Source organism: Zingiber officinale, chromosome 11B, assembly GCF_018446385.1.
Source record: "Zingiber officinale cultivar Zhangliang chromosome 11B, Zo_v1.1, whole genome shotgun sequence".
NCBI lineage: Eukaryota > Viridiplantae > Streptophyta > Magnoliopsida > Zingiberales > Zingiberaceae > Zingiber > Zingiber officinale.
This window is the reverse complement of record NC_056007.1, coordinates 73,526,705-73,540,842: the sequence shown is the minus strand read 5'-3', so window position 1 is coordinate 73,540,842 and position 14,138 is coordinate 73,526,705. Positions and strand designations below refer to the sequence as shown.

The following is a 14,138-nucleotide window of genomic DNA, read 5'->3' as shown; positions in this document are numbered from 1 at the left end:
TATCCCAATGAAGGCGCCTCCAAGCTGCTCCAAGGCGTCTCCAACGCCTGGTCCAAGGCGCCTCCAGTGACCTCCGAGGCGCCTCCAGCGTCTCTGGACAGCTGGCTTCGGCTAGCACTCGAGGCGCCTCCAAGCCCCATGGAGGCGCCTTAGACACTGTTCATCCGAGGTCTAAGTTGCTCCTTTGTTCCTGCAAATTGTGTTAGTCCCAAACACAAACCCTGCAAAACAAAGTTAGCACAGAAATAATATGATAGATATACTTGACAATCGTCGCACTGTCCGGGTCTGACTTCGGATTTCCAACCGGAAACCCTAGGTCGACCCGACGCCTACTGTTCCCTCTGCGGGGAATGCGTCCTCACCTACTCCACTAAGGAAATTTACCTGATGCCAGTGCGATCCTCCAGATCGACTGGACTTTTGCTCAGCGTTCGAAGCTTCCGGACTTTCTTCTGGACTTCCGCTTCCCGGTTGGTCCAGTCTTTCACCTGGTTCGCGACACCAGGACTTTCCACCTAGGGTTACCCACCTAGGACTTTTGCCTGAAGCTTTTGACCCGCCAAGACTTTCCGCATAGGGTTACCACCCCCTATGACCTAGGGTTACCACTCCCTAGGGTTTTCCACCTGCCTAACCACAGCTAGGACTTTCTTGAAACACCTAATTAAGTGCATTAGATCACAAAACAACTTAACTTTGAATTCCTTTGCCATTATCAAAACAACGGTCGATCGTCGGATGCTTCCCGCACCAACAATCTCCCCCTTTTTGATTATGGCAACTGAAATTCAAAGCTAAGTAAAATAGATGCATAAAGTTTAAGTAAGCAAGCTTAATAAATTATGAAGCACGCATGGTTAAGCTAAAACTTAAACTTTGTCAGGCTCCCCCTTAATAAAGGCATTCTTTAAAAATTCTCTTTATAAATTTTTGCTTTTGAATTCTGAATTTCTCTACTCTCCCCCTTTGCCATTTATCAAAAAGAATGAACACGTTTGAAAAAATTTTAACTTTTCACAAAAATTTTAGGACAAAAGAAAAAAATCTTAAACTTTAAGACACTTTTTAAAAGTGATCAAATCGCTAAGTGAAATAGTTTGAGTTCGAGGTTAGTTTTCTAAAACTTTATCAATTAATTTTGTTAGAGAAAGATTTTTCTTTTGTAGCATAGCAAAAGCAACTTTAGTTTTAAGCAATTTAGTCAAGATTTTGAAACATTAGGATTTTAATAAGGGACAAAGCATTTTGGTAACACTTGGTTTTTTATAATATTCTTTAGCTAAGTGAAACCAAGGTCTAAAGAGTAATTTTTCTTTCAAAAAAGCTAAAAAAGTTGACTTTGAAAAATACTTAGTTAAATTTTCAAAATACTTAGCTTTTAAAATGGCCAGAATTTTGAAGGCTTAGTCTAAAAAGTACAGCAAAAATGACTTTTGAAAGTTTAAAGTTTTGAAAACTTAGCTAAATTTGAAAGAATTTTTCTTTTAGACAAATAATTAATTTAAAGCTTTTGAGGGCAAGGGAGGAGCTTCTATCCTTAATGTCCAAGCATGAGTTAAGTGAGATTGATTGTAAATTAGCTAATTTCTCTTTAAGTAAGGTATCAAAGCCTTAATGTTCATGCCTGAGTGATCTCAAAAGGTTTAAAAATCAAGCACGTAGGTTCGCGGCCACATGTCTAACCATTTAGCTACTAGCTGATTGCATAGAGGGCAATAGCTTTCACTTGGTTAGTCAAGTTAAGTCAATATATCCAGTTAGATTTGACTAGTGCTGGAAGACTTGACTTGATTACTGTTAACTAGGTGTTTAACACCCAGACTCATATTGATGCACAGATATAAGCATTCTTGAGTCCCGACTGTACCTTATGCATCTCACGCCGTTCTATGTTTTTCAAACACAATCAAGGTAAGCCTAGGTGTTTGTGAGATACTTTGGCTGAATTCTAGGGGAGCAGGATGTCTAGGGTAGAGCCTAAGCTAATTCCATGTTTTGAAAATCTAGTAAAATTAGAATTTTAAAAATAATATTTTCCTAGAATTTTAAAACATAAGATGATTTTAAAAACTGTAGGAAACTGATTTGAAAATTAAAAACTATTCTACCCAACACATTCCTATTTGCCTTCTAAGTGCACTGAACTCAAGTTCAGGTAAGGGTTTTGTGAAAATGTCAGCTAGGTTTGACTTGGACTCAACATAGCTGAGTACAATTTCACCCTTAGCCACATGATCTCTTATAAAATGGTGTTTTACCTCTATATGTTTGGTCCTAGAGTGGTGAATTGGATTTTTGGTTAAGTTAATTGAACTCACATTATCAATTAAAATTTTTGTATTTTTGTATTCTAGCTGATAATCTTTTAGTGTATGCATCACCCATAAAAGTTGGGAAGCACATTCTCCTAGTGCTATGTATTCAACTTCAGTAGTGGATAGAGCAACACAGTGTTGCTTTCTACTTGACCAACTTACTAGGCACTGACCTAGAATTTGGCAGCTACCACTTGTGCTTTTTCTATCTAATTTGCACCAAGCATAGTCTGAATCAAAATAGCCAAAAAGGTCAAGGGTGCAAGTTCTAGGGTACCAAAGTCCTACATTTAGGGTGCCCTTAATGTACCTAAGTATCCTTTTAACATATGTTAGGTGTGACTCTTTTGCACAGGATTGATATCTTGCACACATACCTACTGCAAATAAAATATCGGGTCGACTTGCAGTTAGGTAGAGTAGGCTACCTATTATACTTCTATAGTACTTTGGGTCTACTGGTTTTCCATCTGGGTCAGAATCGATGTTGCCATTTGTTGCCATTGGAGTATTTATAATTTTTGAGTTTTCTATGCCAAATTTTTTAATTAGTTCTTTAACATATTTGGTATGGTAAATGTAGATTCTATTTTTGGTTTGTTTAATTTGTAAACCTAAGAAAAAAATTCAGTTCCCCCACCAAACTCATCTCAAATTTATTTTCCATTAAATTAACAAATTCTTTTAACAGTTTAGTGTTGGTTGAGCCAAAAATTATGTCGTCAACATAGATTTGGGCAACAAAAATGTCTTTTTCTATAGTTTTGACAAATAGAGTTTGGTCTATTTGACCTTGGTTAAAGTTCTTGGATATTAGGTAATTAGATAACCGTTCATACCATGCCCTAGGTGCTTGTTTTAGTCCATATAAGGCCTTTTTTAGTCTAAATACATGGTTTGGATGATCTAAGTCCTCAAAACCTGGGGGTTGACCTACATATACCTCTTCCTTAATAAATCTATTCAAAAAGGCTGACTTGACATCCATTTGGTATAATCTAAATCCTTTATGTACAGCATAAGCCAGCAACATCCTAATGGATTTGAGTCTAGCTACTGGTGCATAGGTTTTGTCATAATCTAAACCTTCAACCTGACTGAACCCTTTGGCTACTAGTCTGGCCTTGTTTCTAACTATTTCACCCTGATCATCCAATTTGTTCCTAAATACTCATTTGGTGTCAATTATGGACTTATCTATGGGTTTAGGTACAAGTTCCCAGACTTGGTTTCTTTCGAATTGTGCTAGCTCTTCCTGCATAGCAATGATCCAGTCTGGGTCAGGTAGGGTTTCTTCTATCGTCTTAGGCTCAATCTTAGAAATAAGGGCAATCTGACTTAGGTTTCTATAAGAGGATCTAGTTCTAACTCCTAGGTTTGGGTCACCCAAAATCTAGTCAAGTGGGTGAGAAATACCTATTCTCGTTGGTCTTATATTTGTGTTAGGAATTAGTTCCTATGGTTTACTAGTATTAAGTTGAATTTCATCGTCTTCTATAATTCTTGGGTTAATGTCTGTTGGATTGAAAAGAATTTAGATATCTCCACAATTGCATGATATTGTCCACTTTGGGCCTAAGCCCTCATGGTTTTGCTCTTGGGCTCTCCCCAAAAGGCCTCATGCCAATGGAGATATCTTTTCTCTTATAAACCCATGATCTTTTTCATGTGTTTTCAATATGGGACTATGTTTGCAACTTTGCAACCCCAACAATCCCCCCTCAAACAAAGGACCATAGGCTTCCCACATCCGATCCTCGACCCACCAGGTCTTCCTGCCCCTCGGTCCACACGACCTTACTTGAACAGGATCTGTTCTATAGGCTTGTACCACTGTGTCCTTGAGTGTTAAGGAGACAGGCAACTCAATCTGCATGAAGCGTTGTCGTATTCGATGTCATGGTAATCTACAACAGAAATAAATGCAGAAATAAATATCATATTCTTAATCATTTAATTAGGCCTTTAACTAAATGATGCTCCCACTGAATTCTATAATTCATGTGGGACAAGATCCACATCATACTAACCCTTGAGTTAGCTTTGGCTAATACGCCCAAGACTTAGTATGATCGGTAGGTAATGATTACCAATTACATCTCTATGCAACTCTTGTTTATAGGATCAATATCCGCATTTATATTAAAACTTGAGTTAGCTTTGGCTAATACGCTCGAGAGTTAATATATATGTGATTTTGACCTATCTTTCCAACCGTTGGAAGAATGCCTATAGTTATACTCGATCCAACCGAGTTAACTAGGAATACTCAATCTAATTGAGTTGTACTCACCCATGCGTTGATAGGCGGGACCAAGATTGTCCCTCCGCACCCTACTAAGATAGTATGTGTTGCTCTGCTTTGGCAGATTCAACAACAACATGCGATCGAGGTAGTGGTAGGTATCACGGCATGGTAAGCATTACGAGTTGATGTGATTTAGATCTAATCTAAACGATGATGCGTCTCATATACTCGATAGATCTAATCTAATCTAAGGGTGCATCATGTACACGACTTAGATCTAATCAAATCATAAGGCACTAATTAATTACTTAATTAACTAGCATGCATCACATACACACAAAATAATTAATTAAATAAATAATCAAATAATTTTGTGATTATGTCATGGCCCTACTACGATCTTATCAAGCCAATGAGAAGATCGGATGGTCAACCTAAGGTCAACAGCTTCTCAAGCTTCTTCGTTTGACCACCTTGTGTTGCTCGCGCCCTCCTCGTAACTCCGTCTCGAGTGGACCTTCCACAGCTCCAAATTTGTACATTACAATTTTGAAACTCGAGTTACATTCGAGTCTAAATCTAATTTACAACCAGAATATAAGAGAAAGGCACGACGCACAGGTCGCGAATAAAATAAAAATAAAACGTATAGTTTACGTTCTTGGGTGAGAACTATTCTCAGGTTCCTGTACCAGTCCAGGAAATTTGCTCCGTTGAGCTTGTCCTTCTTAAGGACAGATCGCAGAGAGAAGGTGTTCGTATTTTGCATTAATGGTGGTGCTGTGAGCTGGAAGAGTTCGAAGCAGGACACAGTAACTGATTCTACGACAGATGCCGAGTATATTGCTGCATTAGAGGCAACAAAGGAGGCAGTTTGGATTCACAAGTTCATCACTGAACTTGGGGTGGTTCCTAGCATTGCTGACCCTATTGAGCTCTATTGTAACAACAATGGAGCTATAGCACAGGCGAAGGAACCTCGCTCACACCAGCAGACCAAACACATACTACGGCGCTTCCATCTCATTTGAGAGATCATCGAGAGAGGAGATGTGAAGATTTGCAGAGTACCTACAGAGGCTAACATCGCAGATCCCTTGACCAAGGCTTTGGCACAGAGGAAGCATGATGGTCACACTAGGTCATTGGGGCTTAGAGCCTACACTGATTGGCACTAGTGCTAGTGGGAGATTGTTACCTAGAGCCCTAGAGCCAATCATTTGATGATTGTATTATGGACTTATTGTATCATATTCTTATATAAATAAAGGCATTTGGTTTTTGGTTATTATACTTACTTGTATTGGTGCCAAATAAACTAAGTATAATAACGTCCTTGAGTAGACGGTTCTCACCTATATCAATCGGTTAGTTGAACCGATAGTGAGATGATATAGGGAACACTACTCTTAATCAATCCTAGTCGAGTATTAACATTCAGGGACAATGTTAATGCAATAAGACTAGCATGTAGGTCAACTCGATGACTTGATCTCACAAGTCATGGATATAGAGATATCAAGTTGGCACATGGGTATGCATTAGAGAATGTATACTGAATGACCCGCCATGAGAAAGTATCATGGATCGTTATATGAGTGTCATATACTTTCTCATGTGGCTATTAGTATGACTACTAGTCCTTAGAACTGAAGTCACCATGGTTCCCTACATAAAGAGTTATGTACTTTGGTTTCGTCAAACGTCACCCGTAATTGGGTGGACCATAAAGGCGATTACTGGGTATGTAACAAATTATGCGGAGGGATATGAGTGATGTAGATGGGATCTATCCCTCCTATATGACAGGAGAGACATCGGTATTCTTGATAGAGTGAGACCACGAAGTGCATGATCATGCCCAAATGAGTCAATATAGGATATTGAGCTCATTTGATTGAGTGAGTCTACTTGGAGTTCAAGATTTAGATTGATTAGAGGATGACATGGTCTATGCCTCACATTGATCAATCTAGATGTCTAGGATAGAAGGACATTTGTCATATATTGTGAGGAGTCACAATTAGTAGTCACAAGGTGATGTTGGATCTCAACATTCTTGTAACTTGGGTAGTAATGATGTATTGCTAGATACCGCTCATTACTTATATTTCTAAATGAGTTTAGGGGCATTGCCAACGTTACAAGAACCTATTGGGTCACACACAAAGAACAAGTGGATGGAGATTAGGTTCATATGATAAACCAAGAGGATTAGATTCATTTGATGAATCAAATTGGATTAAGAGTAATCCTAATTGGGCTAATTGAGTTGGACTCAAGTTGATTCATGTGTTCAATGAGTCTAATTTAGATTATGACTCATTGAATCAATTTAATTAAATGAATTAGATTCATTATATTAAATTGGCTTGAATTAAATGGTTGGATTAGATCAACCATGAGAGAGATTAAGTCAAGTTTGACTTGACTTGAGAGGAAGATGAAGAGTCAAGTTTGACTTGACTTTATGCCACTTCATTGGTGAGTTGGCATTAAGTGGACCAATGATGATGCTCCACATCATCATGGTTACTTAAGTGAAGTGCCACCTCATGGGAGTTACTAAGAGTTGTGACTCTTGGTATCCCATGGAGGTTACAAACCACTTAATTAGATGAAAAAAGAGTTTCATTTTTGCAAGTGTAACTCTCATTCAAGTGATCTTCCTCCTCCTAAGCTCTCTTCTTGCTCCTTCTATTCTCTTGGTCGTGGGTTTCAAGCAAGGGAGAAGAAAGGAGAGTGAATCTAATCCAAGAAGAAAGGTTAGTGAAAGTCACATAGAGATTTTAGAGGAGTGTGTTCTCTTCTTTTCTTTTCTTCTTCTTCCAATCCTACCCGAGAGCCCTAGAGAGTGCTAGCACACTTGTGGTGCTCTCTTCTCCATCCTTGAGTGTTAGAGAACACTTCTTGTTCATGTGGATATCACTAGAGAGTTGTCTACGTTGACAACTTCGAGATCCGGCATACCGTTGGACGAGCGGGATTTGCGAGGGCACGCTTCAAAGGTATAAAATATTTTTCCTTTGTATATCTACTGTAGATTATAGTTTGAAACTCGTGCTCGTATTTTTGAAAGTTTTTCTTCGCACGGATCCAATGGCTAGGGGTTTCGGGGTTTCCGCGACGGGGAAAAGTGGTTTTCGCGACCCGAAAAACCCAACAATGTCTGCATTTTTATCTATATTTGGTAGATTGTTTTCTCCATCAAATATTACATTAGTTGTTTCTTCAACTTTTAGTATATTTTGGTTATAGACTCTATAGGCCCTACTGGTTGTAGAGTATCCTAAAAAGATTCCTTGGTTTGATTTGACTGTAAATTTTCCTAAGTAGTCTTTAGTGTTTAAAATATGAACTTTACATCCAAATACTTTTAAGTAGTTTAAGTTGAGAATTTTATTATAATATATTTCATAAGGGGTTTTATTATAGAGTTTGTTAATTAGAATTCAATTTTGAATATAGTTTGCCGTATTTATTGCTTCAGCCCAAAATTGATGATTTAGATTATATTCGTTTAGCATGGTTCTAGCGGCTTCTTGTAAGGTTCTATTTTTCCGTTCTACTAGCCCGTTCTGTTGGGGGGTTCTAGGGCATGAGAATTCATGTTTGTATCCGTTGATTTTACAAAATTGGATAAATCTATGATTTTCAAATTCCCCCCCATGATCACTTCTAATCCTTTTAATTTTAGTATCTTTTTCATTTTATGTTAATTTACAAAAATTACTAAAGACTTCAAAGGTTTCATCTTTTATTTTTAGAAATTTTACCCAGGTGAACCTGGAGTAGTCATCAATTATAACTAAGCAATGCTGGTTCTTGCTTAGTGACTTGGCTCCATGTGAATCAAATAGGTCTAGATGAAGGAGCTCAAGTAAAGAGTTAGTTCTATCTAGACTGGTTGACTTGTGGGTTGACTTGGTTTGTTTTCTTTGTTGACAATGATGGTAAATTGTGTTTTCTAGGTTTCTTAATTTGGGCAATCCTCTAACTAAGCCGTTTTGACTCATTTTCGAAATGAGTCTAATATGAGTGTGACCCAGTCTTCTGTGCCACAAGTTGGTTTCCTCTTGTTGTGTCAAGAGATACTTTATTGAGGGTAGGCCAATTGTATAGATGTTATTTTTCCTAAGTCCTTTAAGTCTGATTTTGGGGTTGTCGACGTTTTCAATTAAGCACCCAGAATTATCAAAGGTAACTAAGTATCCACTATCACATAATTGGCTAATACTCAATAGATTAAAATTAAAATTTTCAACTAATATAACTTTTTGAATGACAAAATTGGAGTTAAGTTCGATATTACCTCTTCCGATTACCTTAAGTTTACCGTCATTGCCGAACGCAACTGACCCTAGGTTCTTCAGTTTGAGCTTAGTAAACTTCAACCTATCTCCAGTCATATGTCTGGAGCATCCACTATCTATCATCCATTGATCCAATTCCTATACACAAAGTAGTTGATTTTGATTCTTTTAATGGATTAAAAGATAGTTTGATTGAATTAAGCTCTCTATTTTTTTATCTCACCCGTACTAGGTTTTCAGTAGTTATTTCTATGGGTGATTGTGAGATGGATGAATTAGGTTAGTTAATTTGAAAAATACTTTATAAGTTAAAAAGCATAATTTTAAGTTAATTAAATTTTTGAAATCAAATTTTAAGTTAATTAATTTTTGAAAAATAATTTTAATAAATTAATTTAATTATGAATTTTAAAATCGAATTTCGAATTTTAATTCTAATTTTGAATTTGAGTTTAAATTAATTTTAATTACGAATTTAATTTTGAATTTGAAATAATTTTAATTATGAATTTAATTTTGAATTTGAATTATGAATTTAATTTTGAATTTGAATTATGAATTTAATTTTGAATTTGAAATAATTTTAATTATGAATTTAATTTTGAATTTGAATTAATCTTAATTACGAATTTAATTTTGAATTTGAATTATGAATTTAATTTTGAATTTGAATTATGAATTTAATTTTGAATTTGAATTAATTTTAATTACGAATTTAATTTTGAATTTGAATTAATTTGAATTATGAATTTAATTTTGAATTTGAATTAATTTTAATTACTATTCCTTAGTCATCTCACCTGATCTAAATTTTCAATTAGGGAATTCTATAATTTTTGTGAGATGAATTATATTCAATTTTAAGGTTTGGTTTAACTTTATGTTAGATTCAAGTTTAGCTTTGGGTTCAACAAGTAGGCGTTCTTCGGATAAACTTCTGGGTTATGGTGAGTCACAAGGACCTCATTAAAGTAACCATGCCTTCGAGATTTTCCAAATAGTCCTACCCATTGAACTTAGTACAAAACCTTGGTCTAACGGGTTAGGATCTATAAAGGGTAGCTTCGGTCAGTTCCACTTAGCCAAATGCACCAGGTCGAAGCCATATCTTCCTAGACATGCGATGACTAAGCTTTCCCAACGTACTATCATCCAATATTTCACCAGTACCGTGGGTCAAGTCAAACCTAGTCCATTTTTATCTAACCTTAATTACCCTGTCGGGTAGTCTACTCTTGGTTACCCTTATCAGGTGGATTAAGTTCGGAGGTGCCAGCTATTCTGGAGCCTCCTTCTATTTTGAATTTTTGTTTACTTTTGATTTGATTTTGATTTTAATTTTACATTTGAATTTATCTTTTAATTTTAATGGTTTTTGTGTTTACTCCCCCTGGATCATAGCCTCGATATAGTCTATCGAGGTAATGTATTTGATCCTTGGGAACCAAATATTGTCCAAGTCCAACTTGATTGATCAGGTTGGACTTGGGGACCCATGCTTGGACCATTTTTCTATTTATTCTTTATATAAGTGATAAATATGACTTATATTTCTTTTTCGATTTGAATCCTAGTCCAGTTCTATTGTAGATTGCCCTTTGTGTTCCAAGAATTAGGTCAAGGTTCTTGGAACCCAAAGAGAATCGTTCTAATGTTTTCTCCAGATCCTTGACCTGAGTTTTCAGGATGAAATTCTCTTCCTGAAGTTTTTGGACTTGAGTCGAGTTTCCAGTCTGAACTGGTTCAGTCAAAGGTTCGGAGTTAGTCACTTCTTTAAGGACAGCTACTTCCTTTAGAAGTGACTTAATTCTAAGATTAGACTTAGCTAATTTTCGTAACAAGTAATTGACTAGATTGTTTAGTCGAGGGATACTTACAGAGGGATTGGGCCCTTCGGAAATTGATACGGATCCGTGACTTCTTTCCGATTCTGCTTCCGACTCACTCTCTTTCTCGGACACATCGATCTGGTCTCGGGCTATCAGGGCAAGAAGGCTCGTCTGTTTGAGCTCGTCGTCGGTATCCTCTTCTGAAGATTCTTCAAAGGTTGCTTTCGGCACCTTCTTCTTCCTCTGCTTCTTTGCATCCTTCTGATTGGGGCAATTGGCCTTGATGTGCCCCTTCTGGTTGCACCCATAACAGATCACCTCAAACTTGACCTTTGAGCTGGGTTGAACCTCCTTTGATTGTACGACTTTCTTTAGGTCTCTCTTGTTGAATCCCTTCTTCTTCTTGTAGAGCTTCTTCACAAGATTCACGAGTTCGGAGGTCAATTTGTCGTCTTCATCGTCTAAGTCGGGTTTGACTTCCGATTCAGGTTCAATTCTTCGCCGTGATCTTGGTTTGCGTGTTTGATTGGTACCTACAACCAAAGCAATACCTTTCTTGATTGGCTGTGTATTAGTTTGTTCATGCAATTCGAATTCTGAGAACAATTCATCTAGTCTAATGGAAGTTAATGTTGGATCGAAAGCGCTAGAGAGGGGGGGGGGTGAATAGTGCTCGTGGCTTTCACAGTCGATTTAGGAATCGTAAAAGTAAACGCAGTGGAAAAGTAAATGAAAACACACACAGGTGACACAATCGAATTACTTCGTTCGGAGCCAAGCTCGACTCCTACTCGAAGGCCCGCGGTTGTTGACCGCTTTCGATGGGCAACAATTATAGAATCGATTATTACAATATTGATTACAATTAAGTGCAGTAAGAAGAATTATACCAACGAACAGTAAATAAAGAACTTTGAAGCTTTAAGTCGTTGGAGCAGCAGGGCCTCGTTGAAGCGTACGGAGCAGCACACAAGAGCACAGTTTTCTGTTCGAGAGCGATGATCTGAGCTACACCTCGAGGCCTCCTTTTATAGCTCTGTAAAGTCTGATCCAGATCCCCAAGTCTCGGGATCAGGTTTGACCCGACGCGGATCGGTCGACCGATCCCCTTTTTGGTCGACCGATCAAGCGATCTTCTCCCTTCGATTCGCCCGATCCTCTCGCTCCACTGGGCAAACTCTATCCGAGGTTCGGTCGACCGATCACCATGTTCGGTCGACCGATCACCATGTTCGGTCGACCGATCAGCTGTCCTGACTCTGTCAACCTGGCCTAATCTCGTCGACGCCCAACCCTGGTTCGGTAGACCGATCCCAAGGTTCGGTCGATCGATCCCCTGGTCGAGCCTGGTCCAACCTCTGGAGATCTGATCTGCTGGCTTGTGGGTTCGGTCGACCGATCCCAAGGTTCGGTCGACTGATCCTGGTTAGTCCTAACCCTGCACAAAAAGATTAGTTTCCTGCAAAATAGAGTTAGAACACTAAAGATAATATATAGAAATAAATTTGACAGTCATCGGACTGTCCGGATCTGACTTCGAGTCTCTGACCGGAAACCCTAGGTCGACTCGACTCCTACTGTTCCCTCTACGGGGAACGTGCCCTCACCTACTCCAGTCAGGAGATTTACCTGTTGCCAGTACGATCCTCCAGATCGACTGGACTTTTGCTCAGCGTCCGATGCTTCCGGTCTTCATGCTGGATGTCCGATCCTCGACCCATCCAGACTTCTACCCGGTTCGCGACACCAGGATTTTAACCTAGGGTTACCACCCCATAGGATTTTTGCCCGAAGCGTCGACCCGCCAAGACTTCCCTGTAACGTCCCGCCTTCTACTGACTAGGCTGTAAGGCCGGGGGTTAGATTATGCTAAACTATTCTTGGTTATCACTAAATATCAAGGTGCGGAAAAGCTGATATAATTAAAAACTCTCTGCTATACACTATAAAATCTAGAAATTAAACTCAGAATACACTTCTGAGGTTGTACATATGCTAAAGAAGGGAACTTAACTTTCTATTTGATCAAAAAGCTGAAATTAGACACTTCTAGCTAAAATCAGACATTCCAATCGATCGGCTGATCGATTGGAGTTGTCTGATCGATCCACTGATCGATTCAACGTGCTACTGTGCATGGGGTCAATTATGGATCGATCGGCTGATCGATCTAGCCTGGCCAATCGATCCGATAATCGATTCAGAGGCTCTCTGTTCGCGGAAATTAAATTCCCGATCGATCGGCTGATCGATCCATGGCCGATCGATCGGCTGATCGATCCATGGCCAATCGATCAGCTGATCAATTCATCAGCTCTCTGTACGCGACAGATTACCTCCCAATCGATCGGCTGATCGATTGGGGACCCTCCAATCGATCGACTGATCGATTGAAGCTCTAATTTCTGCTGCATTTCAGAATTTCGTGTACAACATGGATATATCAACTAATAAACACTAAACTCTTACTAAACAGGTCATGATTCATAACTTACCGACTAACATCAAGGTAACTAGAAGTCTAGGCATAACCTAATGCATACCTTCACGATTCATAACATTTAGACACTCAAAAGGTGCAGAAAATAAACTATAAGGAGTTCTAATCCTTTAACTTGCTGGTCTCCAAGGTCTTTATTCCAAGTTCCTTCTCACACACATCTTGTCGCATTAAACTCCAGCCTCCGCTAATCCATATTTTCTTTACCTTTATCTGCAGTATAAGGAAAATGAAACTATAAGCTTGAGAGCTTAGTAAGAACCATCTACCTCACAAAAACATGCATTCAAGAAATCATTCTTTCTTTTAACAGATGCTATGCTGATATACATGATGAGAATCATACTAGAATACTGAAACATGGCAATCAACTACTAACATAGCTATTTGTTGTATCAACAAGAAAACTAAACTGATACATAATCTAAGCTATTTGTTATATCAATAAGAAAAACTAAACTGAAGCTAAGCTGTATTCACATATCTGGTTTGTGAAGTTTGAAAACTATTTTCATAAATAGATAAAAATAATAAACATGCTGTTGATGGGCCCGGCAACTGTACTTGCTATGCGCGCATCCCTAACTAGGCCCGAGGTAGCTAATCCCGAATCTAGTAGGGTCTACTAGGTTATCTAAACCTAGGGACGACTATGGGAGCCCAACCCAAGGACATCTAAGAGTCCAGTACAGTGCCACTGATAAAAGTAAAATACTGTTCATAACTGATTTATTGCATCTTGCTTTTACTAGGTTATCTGAACCTAGAGCTAGGTTATCTGAACCTAGAGGCGACTATGAGAGCCCACCCATTGGACTGTAGTCCCATATAAACTGAAGCAAGACTATGTATGCTATTTAAAATGCAACTATGACATTTAGCTGAACTATTAAAATGCCTACTGTAGCATATAACTGTACTAGTCATTTT

At 38.3% G+C, this 14,138-nt stretch overlaps 1 pseudogene; it reads left to right on the top strand.

The window, feature by feature from the left end:
* The first annotated feature begins 4,109 nt into the window (after positions 1-4,109).
* LOC122035637 lies at positions 4,110-4,237 on the top strand (annotated as a pseudogene).
* The last annotated feature ends 9,901 nt before the right edge of the window (positions 4,238-14,138 follow it).